Raw genomic sequence first — 20,623 nt, 5'->3', positions numbered from 1 at the left:
CTAGGAATCTGAGACCAAGGTGACAGCAGAGTTGGTTTGTAGATGGCCATCTTCTCCCTGTTACACGGTCTTCTCTCTGTACATGTCTGTGTCCAAATATTCTTCTCTTGAAAGGACACCAGTCACCACATTAAAAGGAAGCACTCCAATGACCTCATTTTACCTTTGATTATCTCTTTAAAGACTCTATGTCCAAACACATTCTGAGATACTAGAGGTTAGGCCTTCAACATATGAATGTTGGGAGAACACAATTCAGTTCATACACTGGGTTAAAGAAATTTTAAGACAGAATTTTAAAAATAGCCTACAGACTGTTAATCTTTATGCCATTATAATTTTTAAATGATAGAAACTAACCGAGAAGTAAACTTAGCAGACACCATGATTAACAGAATGGGAATTTAATATTGTCCTGGAAAGAAAAGGTCATGTTTTTGAGTAGCACCCACTTATCAAGTGAGTGCCTTCTCTGTGTAGCTAAACAGGAGAGAAGACCAGAAAAGCTGATCAGGAGTAGGTAGTGAACAGCTTTGGGAGCCAGGCTGTGAAAGTGAGGCTTGAACTGATAGGCAGCAGGGAAAGACATTAAAATACTGTAACGAATAAAGTGATAATACCATGACAATTTTCTTTCTCTAAAAAAGAAAAAGATTGCTGTAGTTAAAGCATCGAGGATGCACTAAGACAGGAAAGGAAAAAGAAGTTACTGGCCTATGCTAACTAATGGCAGAGGGGCTGGCAACTTGATCAAATTCTATTGCTATTTTTGAAGCAGAATTACTGAGTCATTTTGTGAGAGGAAGACATGAAACTGATGATGACTTCAAGATTTTTAATATGAGCAACTAATTACATAAAATTTTCTTGAGGAAAGAGAGGGCAATCCTGAACGTCTGGACAACATCTAAATGGAAAGATCTAGTAAGCAGCTGGAGAGACATTTAAAATGACAGCATATGAACAAAAAGAAGAGAAATGCAAAAGGAATTCTTTAAAAAAAAAAAAAAAGTGAAGAAGAAAACCAGGAGTTAAGGCCAGTCCAAGAAGAAAAGAAAAGAGAAAATTTCCTTAAGAGACACTTGTCCTTTGGAAAAAACGATGCAGGAGAGCTCGAGTAAGATAAGGGCTAAAAAGAAACCACTGGATTTAATTACCAGGCACTGGTACACTGCACTGGAACTACTTATCTGTTTCAACCTACTAGCCTGCAAAGCTTCTCTCAGGCAAGGATCATTTCATGGTGCCCAGTATACTCTATGTTTCAGCAGCTGCTCAAATGACACTGATGAACAAGTGAATTACAGAGACGGCAAATTCTACTCTAGTGATGTGAGAAGAGGGACTAAGGGGTACCGTATCAGCAAGTGAATCAAGTTTGGCAGCAAGGGAAGGAGAAAGAGATGGGAAGCAGATCGCAGGAGAGAGCAAAGGACACTTGTTTATTCGTAGAGCAGTCAACAGTAGCTTTAAGTGAAGTTGACATGATGGTGGAGAAAGAACATGGACCCCAAGGTCAGACAGGTCTGGGCCCCTAAGTTGTGGATTTGGGGACAATCCTTCTAGGCCTTGGGTTTCTCTCACTTCTTAATCAGAAATCGGGAACGCTGTCAATGCCATGAAGACTTAAATATGCCACGTTTGTGTTTAACTTTGGCGCACAGAACATATTTTTTTTTTCTTTCCTTCCAACTTTAGCACAGAGTCTTCAACATGTTTGCGGACTGAGAAGGAACCAGTGGGGGAACATAAATCAGAAACACTAAGAGAAAGCAAGTAGCAGATTTCATTTGAGGAAATCCTTCAAGTACTAGGGGCTTCCCTGGTGACTCAGCTGGTAAAGAACCCACCCGCAATGCAGAAGACCTGGGTTCAACCCCTGGATTGGGAAAATCCCCTAGAGAAGGGGACCGCTACCTACTCCAGGATCCTGGCCTGGAGAATTCCATGGACTGTATGTATAGTCCATGGGGTCGCAAAGAGTCAGACACGACTGAGCAACTTTCACTTTAAGTACTAGAGCAAAAACTAGAGAGGGAAGAAGACTACCTGCACAAGCATAGGAGTCTTTACCAGGGGTCCTAACTGCCCATGGGGCTGCACATGCACGGACCTGAGGAAACCCCCAAGAAGCAAGGACAACAGGGAGTGGTGAGCACCATGCGGAAGCAGCCAGCAGCAGCCCCAGGTGAGACGAAGCTGCCCCACAGCTCTGGGGGACCAATGCCATGTGACAGCAAGTCCAGGTTTCTAAGGAAAAGGTACAAATCTAGACTTCTGTGAGATCTTTTTTTCTTTTGGTCTTTAAAACAACATATAGACCAAACAATACATTATCAGCCTGAAGCCAGGAATTTGAAACCTAACCTTATTAATGCAAACAAGATGTCAATATTTTGAACACAAAAAAGCAAAGTACTACTGTGATCCACAGTCTGGGTCAAGTGCAATCCCCAGACATCTACCTTAGGGATGAAATATGGTCCTTCCAAACAGGACAGAGAATAACAGGGAAAGGAGAGTGTGGGGAAGAGAGGGGAAAGTAAAGAATTCCATTCTGACATGCTAATCCCCAGTATTAATGAAAACCTTGGGCTCTAGACTTGAGATTAAAAATGAGGCTCTTCTGCTAACTGAATGACATTAGAAAAGTTACTAAATGCATCTAACCTTAGTTTCCTCACTTGTAGACAGAAAATAGTAACAGGATTTCCCTCCCAATGTTGCGGACAGGAATAGCTGGGATGAAGCAATACAGCTCTGGTGAGCTATTTGTCATAGAGAACAGTCAGTGAGGAGTAGGTGTTATTGTTGTGATTATCATTATATGTATCTCCAGGGTAGCTGGATACCCAGGCCTGCAGCTCCACAGACTGACATGAACACCCACGTAGAGAAATCAGGGCATGGATTTTAATGGAAATCTGGAAATGAATGGGATTACCAAGGAGAGGAAATAAACAGAAACCAAAAAAAAAAAAAAAAAGTAAGGCAAGAACTCTGGAGAATACTGAATTTATGGGGTAGTTTGAAGGATCAAGAAATAAAAAGTGCAAGAATTAACAGGATAACCTAAAGACAACGTCCCAAACGTCTAGGATATTTCAAGATCTGTCAAATGCTGCACAGAAGTCAAGCTAAAGAAGGACTGAGAAGTGTCCGTTGGACTCAGTGACTGGGTCACTGGAGACTTTACCAAGAGCCAGATAGGCACAAAGTGCTGACTTCAAAATACACAGATTTTTGTTGAATGAAGTGTTTCAAAATGATGGAGCAGTGAAGACAAAATACATATTGCCAAATCTTCCAGAGACTCTCCAACTAACTGCTCAGTTTGAGTTCAAAAGCACTTGAGAATGTCTAGCTACATTTAATGGGAACCCAACATTCCTGTGACTTTAGTATTTGTCTTATGTCAGCCAGGGAAGGCAATTAAGGAGCTGACTGTAACAATGAAGTCAGATCTCTGGTGGCTTGTCCCTATGAACAGAGGCTCGTTGTTTCAGAAAAAGAAATAAAGGTAGGAACAAAAGGCAAACTCGTGGTCTTTACCCATACTGAAACTATGTATTATTTTTAGCATACTTTAAACTAAAATCTGTAATATTTATATGATGATCACACACTTCATTTCTTTCAAACAATACTGTACACATATGCAGTTACTCAGTGTGTCATTTTATTGCCACAGGACAAAGTCAAGGTCTCCTCCTCCAATCATCATTACTGCCTTATAGCTATTATTTCACTGGGAGAGAAGATCACAGGAGTGAAGGATATTAATGGGCTGAGTCATTTACACACTTTTGAATCATGTGAGAATCTAGTATAAAATTAGTCATTCTTGTAACTGGACCAAGACTCAAGATGGATTTACTCTCTCCAAAACAGCCACTGTTAGATGTTTGGCTCCCAAAAGAACATACACCTAATGATTTATATTTTGGATATCACACAGCCTTGAGAAGTTTATTATGGGTACACAGTGGTGATAAGCAATATGCTTTGTGTTCTGCTCAGTATGCTAAGTATCCCAAGTTCCAATTCATGATCTAAGGCTGTGGGACCTACTTTCATCCTGGGAATCCAGACAGAATTGTCTCAACTGGTCCTAGAACATTCATTCAACAATATTTACAGAGTCCCAACTGGATACCAGGCAGCATAATGCATTTAGCATAATTGCTGAGACATTTATGGAGGTTGGCCCAAACTTATGACACACCACCAACCCAACTGGTCATGCACTGGGTAAATTTATATAGGCCAACACTGTCTCCACCTATATATAGCAAAAAAGCTTGCAGAAGTTTTCACTGAAAGGCACATCCAGGCTACAAATCACTACGCTTTCACTGACTACAACCTAATTGCAATGGAGACACATTATATTTTCTAGAGACTTTACTATACTATCCATGACCTTTAAAAAAAAAAAAAAAGGACAAAAACACATATGTCACACACACAAATGATGACCAGCATGGATTATACCCTTCATCTCAGGCCAGTTTCTGTTGTCAATTGCACAATCTGCACTGAACTCTGTTGGACTCAATTATTTGCAGTTGAGTGAGTTTCCTAGTTCCATTATTTAGTTTGACTCTTGACAGAAACACTTAATAGGGAAGGAACACTTCCTTGTTGAACATTATGACACACTGAATGGACGTCTCAGTTTGCCCAGGTGTTGTAATACACCATTATTGGACATGGAAACATCTTTCCCTCTTCAAGCCTTTCAGAAAATTTTTGAAAATGAATAAATTTAAACCTGTGGGAAACTGCCACTGGTCTAGTTCTAATGGACACGTCCTATTGGAATAGAGTTGTCCCACAGATAGCAGTTGAATGAGGCAACCTCATCTTGTGTACATCTGTTACTAAACATTTCTGCTGTTGAAAATTACTCCAATCATTCCTCATGGCACCAATCCCACTATAAGACTATGACCAAAGGAATGACACATTTGTTACAGAATTCCAATATGGTGGGGGAGTGGCGGGAGACGGGTAAAGGAACCAAACTGCTGATTTGCCTTCTGGGCTTTGTTGTTGTTTGCTTTATTTTCTTCTCTATTTTCCTTTTCTTTGTTTCTTAGGCAGAACTTATAGAAATAACCATTATTTACCTCTTCTATTTATTCACCCATTCAATAAATATTTACCAAATGCCTACTGCATGCAGGCACTGTGCTAGGCATTGGAGATTCCTTAGTAAACAGACTATCCTAGTCCCTGTTGGTCTCTTGGGGTTTGGGGTTTGGTGGAGGAAAACAGTACTATTCAAAGAGTCAAATACACTATCATCAGCTGTGAGAAGTGCTGTGAAGGAAATGTATTAGATGCTAGGAGAGCATGCAACAACATAAATGCCGAGAACATCATTTCACAGGCAATCTTTTTATGTACTGCTCGATTTAAACACAGGTCAGGCTGAGAGGAGAGTGAGAGGAAGATTTTTACTGTTGTTATTAACAAACACGTTGCAATTGCACAAAACCTTTCATCTGAGTGGTTCAAAGCCTTCTATACACAAGTATCATTATCCCAATTTGACAGATGTGAGAAATGGGCAGTTCACAGTGATTAAGCATCTTGCCCAAGGTCATACTGAGTCAGTGACAAACGACTGCAACTCATTCAGATCTCCTTTCAACTTAATTTTGCTTTGCATGTGCCTCCAAGTGCCAACTCAAAATGAACTTTCATAACTCATCTTAACTTTATGAAAACATACCTGATTTCAGGCAGATATCCTTCACCTTCAGTGGCCATTTGTTAGTTCTCATACGAAAAGACGTTAATTCTGATTTTAATAAAATTGCATTCCTATCCACTAAGCCTGTCAAAATCTACAGAATTATTCAATGCCTTATTTATCACTACAGTATCTCACTCAAGATTTCAGAATAAAAAAAGGACAGAAATGGGTTGACACTAATGGGATATACTGGGCTTCCCAAGTACCCCATTATCCAGAAAGATGATCTCCTAAAAATGCTAGATCATCTGCTGAAGATCCAGTTCCAGTGCCGCTGGGGAAACAGTACCCATGAGGTTAATGTCACCCAGCATGAGGGTAACCAGTGAATAATACATGAGAGTGTTTCTCCAATAGCCAGAAAACCAACCAAGGGACAAAAGTTGAATTAGCTGTGAATCTTGCCCTCCCTCACTTACACCTAACGACCAACTTGCATTTTTTTTTCTGCCATGATTGCAACTCGAGCTCTGCAGGTCTAACAGTCTTAGTATCCAAGAGAAGACTGATTTCACCCAGGGACTCAACAATGCCTTCAGTGATTTTGGGAGCTTAAACGGGCTTCCCTGGTGGCTCAGACGGTAAAGCGTCTGCCTGCAATGCAGGAGACCCGGGTTCGATCCCTGGGTTGGGAAGATCCTCTAGAGAAGGAAATGGCAACCCACTCCAGTATTCTTGCCTGGAAAATCTCATGGATGGAGCCTGGTAGGCTACTGTCCATGGGGTCGCAAAGAGTCGGACACGACTGAGTGACTTCACTTCACTTCAAACAGCAACCTAGCAATTTTGAGCTTCTCATGACACTGACCAGACAAAAATTGAGGTTACAGATTTGGTTGGGGCAATGAACCTTAATTACCAAGGGTAAACAGGATTACTGCTACAGAGTGAGGAAAAGGAGGTATGTGTCTGGAACCTGGACTACCTCCTAGGTTTGCCACATCATTATCTAAAGATAATGAGAGTCAAAAGCAACTCCATACAAACAGGATCACTAAGAACACATATACCCCAATAACTGCTGTTGTAGTCAGGTAAAAACCTACATCATTTGAGAGTCTATTGAGGGCAAAGAGAATATACAACAGGTACTAGAGAAGGGAGTTAAAATACCAACTATGGGTTCAGAATCAATAACAAAAGCTAAGTATCCAATATTTCTTCCTTGGTCTGACATGTACACATTTATGTTTCTAAATAATTTCTTCCTTTCTTTTCCTGCTCCTGCTCTGGAGAAAGCGATGGCACCCCACTCCAGTACTCTTGCCTGGAAAATCCCATGGACGGAGGAGCCTGGTAGGCTGCAGTCCATGGCGTTGCCAAGAGTCGGACTGAAGCGACTTAGCAGCTTAGCAAGCTGGTGGCTCACTAGTTACAAAGGACCATAATGGAACAGGAGGCACGTAAAGGAGTAAGTGTGTCCCAAATATCCTAGATTTGGAAACAGACACTTAAGATGTTGTATGGGGGAAAGACAGAGCGTATTTTCACTTTTATCAGAGAGCTGCAACATGTTAGAATGGAGCAATTTCCTATTGTTGCACTGTTAGCAAGTTTAAGTCTGGAAAGGAAGTGCATACAAAGGCTGAGTGGCCGAGCTTAGTGGTTGAGAATCTAGGAACCTTTCCTTTGGGGAATTTTCCACTTTATGAGTGATACCTCACTGGGACAGGAACAGAAATTCACTTTCTCAGTTTCCATGCAAGAAGAACACAGACATGTCAGCTTGACCCCTGGCCTGTGGGACTTCAGTTATTGAGACTGACACAAAGGAGGTGCCAGCAGAGCCCCTGCAGCCAGATTACCCAAGGATTTAACATTTAAATCCCAGCTCTGCTTCAGACAAGCTGTGAAGTCTTAGGCAACCTCTGAGAAACCTGATCTCTTCATCTCTAACTCTACAAAAGTCTCTGCATTGTCATGAATACTAAATGAATTAATGCATTTAAAGATTGTAGGGCTTTGGAATTCAAATACAGTAGCCACCAGCTACATGTGGTTATTCAAATCTAAAGTATTTAAAATTAAATACAATTAAAAATTTATGAGGTTGGTGCAAAGGTAATTACAGTTTTGGACTGTGAATTTTAAATCATTGTTACTAGGCTCAAACACATCTTTATTAATCAAAATATGAACCATTATAGTCAACACATTTTTGCCAATAAGTTTGTCTATTCCTGTAGCAAAAAAATCTCTGCTTCGGGATTTGACAAACTCTTGGAAAGCATTTTCTGCATCATGCTGGTTGCAGAAGTGTTTTCCCTGCAAAAAGTTGTTGAGATGCTTGAAGAAGTAGTAGCCAGTTGGTGAGAGGTCAGTGAACATGGCGGATGAGGCAAAACTTCATAGCACGATTCATTCAATTTTTGAAGAATTGGTTGTGCAACATGCAGTCGGGCATTGTTGTGGAGAATAGGGCCAATGCCCTATTCTGTTGACCAATGCCAGCTGCAGGCATTGCAGTTTTCAGTATATGTCACTGATTTGCTAAGCATCCTTCTCAGATGTACTGGTTTCATTAGGATTCAGACCAGCCACATACCACCAAACAGTGGCCATGACCTTTTTTGGTGCAAGTTTAGCTTTGGGAAGTGCTATGGAGCTTCTTCTTGGTTCAACCACTGAGCTGGTCATCACTGGTCCACTTTCATCATACATCACAATCTGAATGAGAATGGTTCATTGTTGTTGCATAGAATAAGAGAAGACACTACAAAACGAGATTTTTTTTTTAAATTTCCAGTCAGTTCATGAGGTACCATTTATTGAGCTTTTTCACCTTTCCAATGTGCTCCAAAGGCCAAAAGACTGTAGAATGGTCAACACTGAGTTCTTCAGCAAATTCCATGTAGTTGTAAGAGGATCAGCTTCGATGACAGCTCACAATGGTTGTTTTTACCTTCTGATGGCCGGCCACTATGCTCCTCTTTTTCAAGGCTCCATCTCCTTTGCAAAACTTCTTGAACCACCCCCGCACTGTATGTTCGTTAGCTGTTTCTGGGCCAAACATGCTGTTGATGTTGCGAGTTGTCTCCGCTGCTTTCCCACCCATTTTGAACTAAATAAGAAAATTGTTCCAATATGCTTTTTGTCTAACATCATTTCGTAGTCTAAAATAAATATAAAATAAGCAGCAAGTAATAAGTCATTCACAAAAAAAAAAAAACATAAAATGAGAAATGTGTGTTAAAATGATATATAACATAACTACATTTATTCAGAATATATTCCAATATCAAATGGCAAATTTCAACAGTGCAAAAACCACAATTACTTCTATACCAACCTAATAGTTCTTCAGTCACATTGTCACATTTCAAGAGCTCAAAAGCCACAGGTAGCTAGTGGCTCTTTCTACAGTGCTTATACAGAATACTTCCTTTACTGCAGAAAGTTCTACTGAAAAGCACTGACTCACAGAAGAATTCCTGGCACTCAGTAAGCACTCTTATTATTAACCAGTACTGTCACCATTGTTATTATTTTACATTACATCCCCAGAACTTCTTCATCTCACATCTAAAAGTTTGTACTTTTTGAGTACTTTCACCCGATCCCCCTCCTTCATCCCTTCCCCTCAACTCTGGCAACCACATTATCATTACTGTCACAAAAGCAAGTTTAAGATACACTTGAATTTAAAACCTGGTGGACATGCAATTAAATGATGTCTTCTGACAAGAATCAGCAAAGTATCAGTTGCAACAATTTCTCTCAATTTACAGCTTATTATGGGCAACGTATTGAGCTAAGCACTTCACAGAGCTATTTTATTTAATCTTCCTAAACAAATAAACAACCTGAGAAGTAAGCACATCCCTATATTACAGATTGGGAAGTTGAGGCCAAGGAGTGGTATAACTACGAGCACTCAAAATGCTCATCAGTACGGGATGTGCGATTGCCAGGTCTGCAAAACCACTAAATCCATGACAACTTCAGTTTCATTTCCCTACAGATTTACTGAGTGTCCACTAGGGGCCTTGCACTGCATAAATGCTGGGAATACAGTGGAAACAAAAGAGACCAAGACTCTCCCCTCATGGACTCCGCGTTCTAGTTAAGAAGAACAGTCAGAAAAGATATAATTAGCCGGATGGTAATAAGTGCTATGGAGAACAATTAAAGAGGGTGGGTGAGCTCCTCTATGATGGATGGTTATGGAAGGCCTCACTGAAAAGATGACATCTGAACAGAGACCTGATGAAAATTTAAAAGGGCAGGGAGGGAGTAGAAGGAGACAGAATCAGAAGTGAAGATGGAGTTGTGGGGTGGGGCAGACCAGGGAGGCCAATGCGCGGCCTTTAGCCCCTGCTCTGAGAGAGATGGGAAGGATTGAGCAGAGGACTGAGAAGATCTGGTTTGCTTTTTTAGAGGATCACTCCGGCTACTGTGATGAGATCGGATTTTAGGGGAGGAAGGGCTGCAGCAGGAGACCGCTTAGCAGCAGACCAGTCAGTAGGCGTCCGCTGGCCCAGGAGACCCTGGCCCAGACCAGGGTGGCAGCAGAAGTAGCAACAGGCGGTCAGATTCTAACCGCATTCTGAAGGTAGAGAAACAGGGTTTATTGATGAACCCTGCAGATGCGGGCTGTGGAACATTAATGAACTGAGGACAACTTTGGGTTTGGCCTGACTAGATGAAATGGTACAGATGCCATTTCCTGAGAAGGGGAAGCTGGGAGGAACAGCTGGTTTGGAGGAAAAAACAAACAAAAAAACAAGAGTTTAGTTTTAGAAAGTTAAATGTGAAATGCCTATGGGAATGAATTGAAGTGGGAACGAAAAGGAGACAGTTGTACGTCTGAGACATGGTTTTGGAGAAAAGACAGGGTTATAGCTATAAACGCTCTGAAAGATGACTAAGTGTGTGGTGTTATGGGAACACAAGATACATCTGGCGGACAGAGGCTGGGTGATGTCAGGGAGGGCCGTGAAGGAGCCAGACTAAGTTTATGAAGGGCAGGAAGGCGACAGTGATCTGAAAGGGAGAGAAGAGCACCTCTACCAGAAAGAATAATGTGTATTCAGCCCAGAAGCAAGAGAACATTCCTGGAACTAGCATAAAAGAATGGTAAAAAATGAGGCTACCAACTTAAGCAGGGGTATATGAATTTAATCCTGAGGGTAATCAGGAATAACTGAAAAAGGCAGGTAAAATAATCAAATCTGCAATTTAGACAGAGTTCTCAAGCTACTAGATAGGAAGCAATATTTGTTGTGTTGTTTAGTCACCAAGTCGAGTCTGCCTTTGTGACCCCATGGACTGTAGCCTGCCAGGCCCCTCTGTCCGTGGGATTTCCCAGGCAAGAATACTGGAGTGGGTTGCCATTTCCTTCTCTAGGGCATCTTCCCAACAAAGGGACCAAACCCGTGTCTCCTTCACTGGCAGGCGGTTCTTTACCACTGAGCCACCTGGCAAGGCCAGAAAGCACGTTAGAAGAGAACAAAACTCCCTGTAGCAAACTCTCCATGGGAGACTAGAGATTATGAAAATGGCGATGAAAATCATTTGAGAGTCAGTAAATGCTGGTGATGGAATGAGCGCTATGAGGAAGTAGGAGGAGTGAGGATGATAATCAGGTTTCTGATGTGGGCCACTGGGTGTAGGATGTTGCCATTTCCTAAGTTACAGAATCTCCGAAGAAAATCAAGGGGAAAACTCTATGGGCCATGCCAAATTTAAGGGGTACACTGAAGCAGAAAGATCAAACAGATGACATGTGTGATTCTCAGACATGTGATCTGGAATGGAAATAAGGAAATAATGGAAATGGAAGTCGGCAGCACAGAGATGGGCTTCCCAGGTGGCGCAGTGGTAAAGGACCTGCTTGCCAAAGCAGGAGATGAGAGAGCCATGGATTTCATCCCCAGGTTGGGAAGATCCCCTGGAGGAGGAAATGCCAACCCACTCCAGTATTCTTGCCTGGAAAAACCCAGGAACAGAGGAGTTTGGCGGGCTGCAGTCCATGGGGTCATGAAGAATCGGACCCAAATGAGTGCATACACACAGCACAAAGATAGTAATTTAAGTTGAAAGCTCAGGAAGAGAGTGCAAAGGAGAGAGTCTAAGAACAGGTAGGAACACCAAGATTTCATGGCTGGAGAGGTAAAGCTGGGTCTACCAGGAGACTATGGAGGCGTGGCTGAAAGCAAGAAGAAACGTCAGACGTGTTGTCATGAAATTTAAGAGCGCATAACAATTCAGGGAGGAGGGAGTCCTCCACAGTAGCAAAGTCAAAGTCAAAGAAGAGAACAATGTCCTCTGAATTTTTCACCAGGTGTGGAATCTCGGGCCATTTCTGCAATTCTTCTAACCTCAGCATCCTCATCTATGTAAGAACGTTAAAGTTCCCACTGTACGCAGTTTTTGTGAGGCTACACGGTGATGCAGACCAAGTACTTAGTGCACTGTCAGACATACAAGGCACTGAGAAAGGTGCTCTATTCTCAGTGCCCCACATTTCACGGGATGTCAGACAGGCCAAGGCAACAAGGAGAAAGGGGGCTGAAAGCATGAAACCACACGGAACCAATGGCCTGGGAGCACACTATGCATTTTGAAAATTCGCAATGGAGAGAGAAAAAAAAAAACAAAAACCATAGCCTTGACTAGACAGATCTTTGTTGGCAAAGTAATGTCTCTGCTTTTCAACATGCTATCTAGGTTGGTCATAACTTTCCTTCCAAGGAGTAAGTGTCTTTTAATTTCATAGCTGCAGTTATGTTCCCTTTCTCCCCATTTAAATGCAGTTTATAATGCAGAAATTCCCCAGAACCTGTCAAAGGAACCTTTTAAGCATATCTTGGGCTTCCCAGATGGCTCAGTGGGTAAAGAACCTGTCTGAATGCAGGAGATGCAGGAGTCACAAGTTGGAGTCCCAGGTCAGGAGATCCCCTGGAGGAAGGATGGCAACCCACTCCAATATTGTTGCCTGGAGAATCCCATGGACAAAGGACCCTGGTGGGCTACAGTCCACAGGGTCAAAGAGAGTCAGACACGAATGAAGTGACTGAGTGTGCACGAACAAGCATATCTTAATAATTACACAAAAAACTGTGTCAGTAAGATATTTACCACAGTCGTCATAAGTTGGTGATAACAGATGTTACGTTAAGAAGGGCAGCTTAAACTCAGGAGCAGTCCTCAAATAAATAAATGTTCTGTAGAAACCAATTCTATCGACCAGTGATTTCAAAATTTTTTCCAACCGTTTTTAACACGATAACCCAGGTAATGTTTATCAAATGAAACATTCTAACTACATGATTAAGGAGACCTTTGGACACCCTAACTTACTTTCAGGTTAGTTTTGACACTGACAAAATGATAGTTATCAAGAAGTTTCCCAGATGGCATAGACTTTCCTGTCCAGGATTAATGCTCTCACCTCCTCAAGGACACAGGGGCAGGTGGAACTGGGAAAACTGTATCCAACTTGCTTGCTTTTCTAATGGAAAAAAATACAGTGCTTTACAAAAACAAATACCACTGATTTTTTTTTTCATATCTAAACTATTTCCATCCTTCTAGCATAATTTCATTCAAAGCCTCCTTGCTTTAGGAATTCTCTTGATGAAGTTCTCAATGCACGAAGCCTATATTATAGTCCCTTCCCTATCTGCTTATTTTTTTGTTGTTATTGTTGTTAGTTGCTAAGTCGTCTCAGATTTTTTGCAACTCCATAAGCTGTAACCTGCTAGGCTCCTCTGTCCATGGGATTTCCCAAGCAAGAATACTGGAGCAGGTTGCCATTTTCTCCTCCAGGGGATCTATCCAACCCAAGGATCAAACCTTTGTCTTCTGAATTGGCAGGCGAATTCTTTACTGCTGAGCCACCTGGGAAGCCTCATTGCTGCTATGTTGCTTCAGTCGTGTCCAACTCTGTGCGACCCCATAGACGGCAGCCCACCAGGCTCCCCCATCCCTGGGATTCTCCAGGCAAGAACACTGGAGTGGGTTGCCATTTCCTTCTCCAATGCATGAAAGTGAAAAGTCAAAGTGAAGTCGCTCAGTTGTGTCCAACTCTTAGCGACCCCATGGACTGCGGCCCACCAGGCTCCTCCGTCCATGGGATTTTCCAGGCAAGAGTGCTGGAGTGGGGTGCCATTGCCTTCTCCAGGAAGCCTCATTATTTTGTGTTATATCCAACAAAATCAAGGCTCCAAAGAAAGTCCTAACTAATGGGGAACTTGATTTTCTTATACTCATTTAGATAAACTTTTCCATTCAACTCAGCAGTGGTTGGTGATACAGAAGCTTATCCTGCTTTAGAATCTGAACAATGAAAGAAGTTATTTCTTGCTCCAGTCTGTATGTGTGAGTGCGTGTGAAGGGGAGATGCTAGGGGGCGGGACATACACATGTGGTGCTTTCTCTCCTGATGAAAGGAAAAGACCCGGGAGGACACAGGGACAATGCTCAGTATCATGGAACATTCAAGACCAGAAAGACCAGCCTTCACCACCTAGGCCATTGGAGAGTGCCCCCAGCCACTACATGGTTGCTGATGTAAGGATGGTGAGGACTTCCTGCTCATGTCCCATGTCTTTCCTGGGTCCTCCAGTCACCCACCATGAGCTTGAAGATCTGAATAACCAAAGGAACAAATTTACCATTTCCGTCTTAACCAAACAGAAAGAGACACACTCATTGTTCTTTCCTCTGTTCTTGCCAAGCATCCATCGGAAAACCTAGTTTATGTGACTATAGGGTCTGAAAAAGAAGCAAAATATGTATTTTGTGAATACTACATTTTTAAAAAAATCCGTAAGTTATCGTCTAACATTCTGATAGACAGTAAGTCTGATTTCAGGTCCCTTGTCTTTATATCATGGCATGTGTCTATAGCACAGAATAAGGGTAATTCAAGGATACCAGCTGGCTGTTTCTCTCATTTGTATCTTATCCAGCACAATAAAGACCATGGAATTATGAACAATCCAGTGGTTCATTAAGCTCCTTCTGCTTAGGTTGGTCCATTCAATCTCATCTAGAAGCCTATCAAATTCTCTGTTCTTGCTTTCTCTGTAATTCATACAGCTTCCTGTTGTTTGAAATGACTTCCTATTATTACAGCTATCAAACTGACTTTCACCTTACATTTTGTCACTTATGAGAAAAATTTTCTGAGCACATGACAGTGACTTCTAATTTAATCTAATCGAAAGCCACTGTACCACAAGCAAATAAACAAAACAAAAATCAGTTAGGTGATTCATAGCATACAGAGCACTTTTTACAATAACTTATATAATTTGATTCTCACTGCCCAGAGAGATTAAGTAACTTCCTTGAACCAAACACCGAACAGGTGATAAAGCTAAAACTACAAGGTGGCTACCAAGTCTGAAAGCATACAATTTCATACAACTTACAATTTCATATTGTAAAGCATACAATACAATTTCATAACAGAGGATACCATTAAGCCATTTATCGTGTATCCACCTATTCACCTATGGCCACCCTGTAAAATCCAGATTCTCCAGCCATAGTCTGTTTTCCTTGATTCCCTGTATGTTTACTCTGAAGCACTCAAGAAGGCAGCAGTCAATGGAAAATACCATCTTTAAATTGTATGATATTTTAAACAAAATTATAAACTAGGTTTAATAGTCCATTCTCCAATTTAATTTCTCAACCACCTTGTGCATGGAGATTAAAAGAAGCAATTGGGACTTCTGGGTGTGCCAGTGGTTGAGACTCTACGCTTCCACTTCCAGGACAGAGGTTCTTATTTCCCCAAATCAGGGGCGGGGGGGTGGGGGAAGAACTAAGATCCTGGATGCTGTATGAAGTGGCCAAATTTTTTTTTTTTTAATTAAAAAAAAAAAAAAGAAGCAATTAACATTCTCTCATGAAGCCTCACGTCCTGTGAGGGCATGAAATTAAGTGCTTTACCTACATTACTGCACTTAATCTGTGCAAAAGCCCCATGAAGTATCATTATCCTCTTTCTTACAAATAAGAAAACTGAAGATTTTAGAGGATACGTCAGAGGACCAATGTCACAGTTAGGCAGTGGAAGAGCAAGGATGAACCTGTAACTCCTGATTCCAACTGGTATTCTTTCCACTACCCCAGAGAGATACCCTTTACATGTTCCCTGAAATGCCACTTATTGACCATTTCTCTGCCTTCTTCCATGCAGAGACTTCCCCCTCACTGCTTCTAAAAACTGATCATGAGCAAATCTGTAGTCGAAGCTGGCAAGACGGAGAAAGCGATGGCATCTCACTCCAGTACTCTTGCCTGGAAAATCCCATGGACGGAGGAGCCTGGTAGGCTGCAGTCCATGGGGTCGCGAAGAGTCGGACACGACTGAGCGACTTCCCTTTCACTTTTCACTTCGATGCATTGGAGAAGGAAATGGCAACCCACTCCAGTGTTCTTGCCTGGAGAATCCCAGGGACAGCGGAGGCTGGTGGGCTGCCATCTATGGGGTTGCACAGAGTCAGACACGACTGAAGCAACTTAGCAGCAGCAGCAGCAGCAAGCTGGCAAGAAGGAAAATGTTTCTCAACCTGAATTAACCAACACCACTTAAGAGTACTGCCTGGCAGCAAGCACTACAGAAATGTTAACTAGGCTTACTGTTACTATGGAAAGACTGAGTATCCCATCTTTTTAATATAACAGTTCCATATAATAATATTCCTCAAGCAGTTCTTTAATACTAACAGAATCCTTCCCTGTGCATGTCAAGGCAGTGTGAAGAGTCACTACTCATTTAGACTAAAATTTTACATTTAGGAAATTTACAGTAAGATGTGTAAGATCATAAGCATATTTTATAACGAAGATTAGATAAAAACACTCCTACTCCCAAATGAAACTGAATTCAATGAACTACATCTGTCCTGAGGCACAGAGACATGATGAAAAGAGCCCTGAATGACACATCAAAAAACCAAGGTTCAAGTCTCAACTCTTGAGACTGAGCATGCAACCTGAGCATGCCCCTTAACCTTGCAGAGGCTCAGAGTCCATCACATCCACCTTACCTAACTTGGAAGGTTTCTGTGATCATTAAAGAGGGCAGGGATTCCAGAGGGCTCCTCACCCATTGCCTGGGGCAAAATAAGTTGGCTTCAGACTCTTTTAGTCAAAGTGCCAGGGGACTGAAGAAAAGAAACTGATTATTTCTAAATCTGGTTTAAGTAAACCATCAACAGCCTGTAGACAAATATCAAATAACTGGGGAAGTCAGAAGAGAAGTTAATTTGCTTTCATCCACTAGGCTAAGTTCTCCAGAACATCTGAAACACCAAACTGACACCAAGAGCACAAATGGGTTTTGTTACTGTTTTATGGAAATTGAATTACAAAGAACCGTTTATGATTAAATCATTTAAAAAAAAACTGGCTAGCCTGGAAACCTAGCCACTGAATGTTCTATGGGAAACTGTATTCCATGAGTCGATTCAGAAATCCAAACACTGGGAATGTGTCTTGTCTCTTTCAAGCTCCAACAGCTAACAGAGACTCCCTTCTGATCCTCTGAGGCAGATTCAGGAAGTCTCTTTCACTCTTAGGGCCTGTGGCCATTCAGATATGAGATGTCAGATGGGGACAGTCAGGATATAATAACTATATACCACCTTTCACTTTTTGGGGGGAGGGAGGGCCAAAACATATTCCTATTTATAATAACACATCCTTATTTATAAACTCATTTTATCCACAATTGCCCAGTGAAGTATGTAGGGCAAATATTGTGATAACTCCCATTTTAGAAACGAGGAAGCTGAAGCACAGAAGTTTCCGTGACTTGTCCAAGGTCACAGCCTGGCAGAACAAGGATGAGAAGTCAGATCTTTACTTCCCAGCCCAACATTCTTATCAACGAAATGCCAACTGCTGAGAAAGGGGGAGAAAGTAGTACAGGTGCCTGTGCTGTACTGAGACTTGACTTTTAGACTAATTTCATCTGGCTTTGTGAATTTTCATTAATTTCCTTCTTTGGTGTTGCCTGATGAGTTAGTCACTAAAACCATCAGATCAGAAAGTATAAATTGTCTCATATTATTTCCTCATTGTTACCAATCGATGTTCAACTTTAAGTGTTTCATAATAAAGTGACTCAGAGACTATGCAAGCCCAATCTGCATTAGTCACTTGTTGAACTGTTACATGAGATTTCTGCAGAAATAAGCATTTACCAAAAAGATGACTAAATTAAGGACAAAAAGTGAATGTAAAACTTACACATTTTTTCCTTCCAGTTTAAGCTGTGGCATGAGAAAATAAATGTGAGGAAACAAAGCACAAGCCACCTATAAATGGCAATACATTTATTCTGAGTTTAGGGGGTTTAGAAGAGTGTACCAATTTAAACAGCATGTAGCAGACATTTTCATGATGAGAAAAGAAGTTAAAAGTTAACAGGCCAGAGTGCTGAGCCCTCGCCTTTATACAGCACTTTTACCTCTCAAGTGCTTTCGCACAGGTTATCTCATTTCTTAATCAAGAAATCGCTCTGTGAGAGGTAGCAGCAGATATTACTGAGTTCATTTTGCAAACCTGCTTAAGGTCAACACAACTTTTCAGTAGATAGGTATAGACAAAAACACAATAATTAACCCGAACAGTAACACCAAACAATTTACTACTGCAATGGGGACACAGTTCACAAAGGCAAAACATGTTAATTCCATATTTTGGCTGAGCAATACCATTCCTATTATAGACAATATCGCATGACATTCTAACTTCACCTATATTATTTATGGGTGCTTTAAGTAATACGGTAAGAACTTATTCCAAGAAAAAAATTGAGGCTTTTTTCTGTTTTTGCTGAAGCATTTTAAGACACAGTGTAACCACACCTCATGAGCCATATTTATTTTCTGATTTTGTAAGAGGGATGCTCTGAATACACCCAGGATTTAGTTCATTTAGGGCTCCGATTTAGTACTTCATGTGGCTTTACTGGCTTCTGTGTCATGGTGGAGGCTAAAATAATCCTCAGGGTGACAGAGAGTAACCTGATGGGTGGAGTGGGTTTGCTGCTTGGTAGCAGTGAGATTCCAAGAATCACAAATAAATGAGGCAACTGAAAGGCACTTGAAGCATGTGAGACCCTTGGGTGTCTGTCAAGGGGAAAGTTAAAAGCAAGCAAGTCAAGGCATCTGGAAATCAATTGTGTGATGCAATCATATTAAATTTATTCTCGGTTTTGCTTCCAATTTTAAGTAACAATGACTTGGTCTTTTTGGGGGGTCAGGGGAGGTGGTGGAGCTCCTTTGCACAACATGAAGGATCCTAGTTTCCCGACAAGGGATGGAAACCTCACCCCCTACAGTGGATCTGCAGTGGGAATGTGGTGACAACAACTGGACCAGCAGGAAAGTCTCCCCCCACCCCCCCAATTTATTTTGGCACCTGGACAGGGACTTGAACTCTGGGCCTTCATATTAAAAGTCTGATGCTCTGCCAGTTGAGCTACCTGGGCATGGTCCTTATAAAGATCGTTTTCAATTAGAAGATAATTAAATTTTTTTTTAAGATCAAATAAAGAAGAGAAGAAATAATTAAACTGGTGTATTTACTCTAGCCTATGAGAAGTGTGCATAAAGATTTTCACTATTTTTAAAGAATCTTATAATATGTGACACTAATTTTCCTTTAAAAAAAAAGCCTCAAAAGAAATAAAAATCAAAAAGCTCAAGTGATTAAAATATCAGGCTGGTCATGATACAAAAGAATGAAAGTCACTATTGCTAGAAGCTTGATGCTTTAAGAGAGAAACAGTAAAAAGAAATTCTCACTGTTTTCTCAATGACAATTCACCAGGCACTGGCTCACTGCAGGATCAAAGAGCTCTCCTCACCAGCACAACTGCTAACTCCCATGCATTTACATTCTCTCCACTTATGGACTTTCTTTCTTTCATCTGTCAACAATTTATATAGACTGCATATTTGAAATAGAGCTGATAACCCATACATAATGATACTTCAGAGGAATAAAGCCAACACGTTTTTCTCTCCCAACGATTTGTTCAAATGGGCGCTAATTAACAAACACTACTTAATGGTGGAAATGTAACTGAAGAAATATTTATCTCTGTGCACATGGGTATATAATTATGCTGTTTATTGAACTATCTTGCTTACATGGTTAAGTAATTTTTGTTTACTTTAGGAAACATCAAACGTTAATCCTGAATTACCAAAGTTTTTACTTAGCTGTCTGGTCCTTGCTATAGCATCTTCATACTATACAGGGCTTCCCAGGGCGGGCACAGTGGTAAAGAATCCGCCTGCCAAGCAGGAGACACAGGTTTGATCTCTGGGTTGGGAAGATCCCCTGGAGAAAGAAATGGCAACCCACTCCAGTATTCTTGTTTGGGAATTCCATGGACAGAGAAGCCTGGCAGCCTGAAGTTCATGGGGTCACAAAGAGGCATGACTGAGCACAGAACACACAGCTGGTCCTTATACCTAGTAGGGCCCCCTCTGCCATTAACTAGCATATGTTAAGGGGCACAATCTCTTCTTCACTGCTGCAGACAAAAGTAGACTTACTGACCAAGGGACTTCACATCCAATTGGCCAAATGCCATGCTTCTCACTGGCCTGGTCTCCCAGATTCCACCCCATCCTTTCCGCTTACAACACTATGAGCACCAAGTTCCCCCCAACATTCTCACCGCCCCCATTACCAGAAAACTCCTCCTAAGGAAAGAGGGCCTTCCTTCAACGTCTCAAGGACATAATCAACTCTGGCCTTTCCCAATGGTTTCCTGCTGCCTACTCTGCTCTCTAAATGTTAACTCAAATTTCCTCTTCAGATACTGTTTAAACTTGATCAAAAGAAATGACTTCTCCTTTACAGAACTCTCTGAGCAAC

General features: G+C 41.4%; 1 protein-coding gene and 1 non-coding gene across 8 annotated transcripts in view; one reads left to right on the top strand and one right to left on the bottom strand.

The window, feature by feature from the left end:
• Positions 1-20,623, bottom strand: part of NSMCE2 (NSE2 (MMS21) homolog, SMC5-SMC6 complex SUMO ligase) — a 237,066-nt gene that overhangs the window by 160,452 nt on the left and 55,991 nt on the right. The window lies entirely within an intron of this gene.
• TRNAC-GCA (transfer RNA cysteine (anticodon GCA)) lies at positions 6,328-6,399 on the top strand. Its single transcript has one exon. It is a non-coding gene; the product is annotated as a tRNA-Cys (tRNA).

This window comes from Bos mutus, chromosome 14 (assembly GCF_027580195.1).
Source record: "Bos mutus isolate GX-2022 chromosome 14, NWIPB_WYAK_1.1, whole genome shotgun sequence".
NCBI lineage: Eukaryota > Metazoa > Chordata > Mammalia > Artiodactyla > Bovidae > Bos > Bos mutus.
This window is presented reverse-complemented; position numbering and strand designations above follow the sequence as displayed.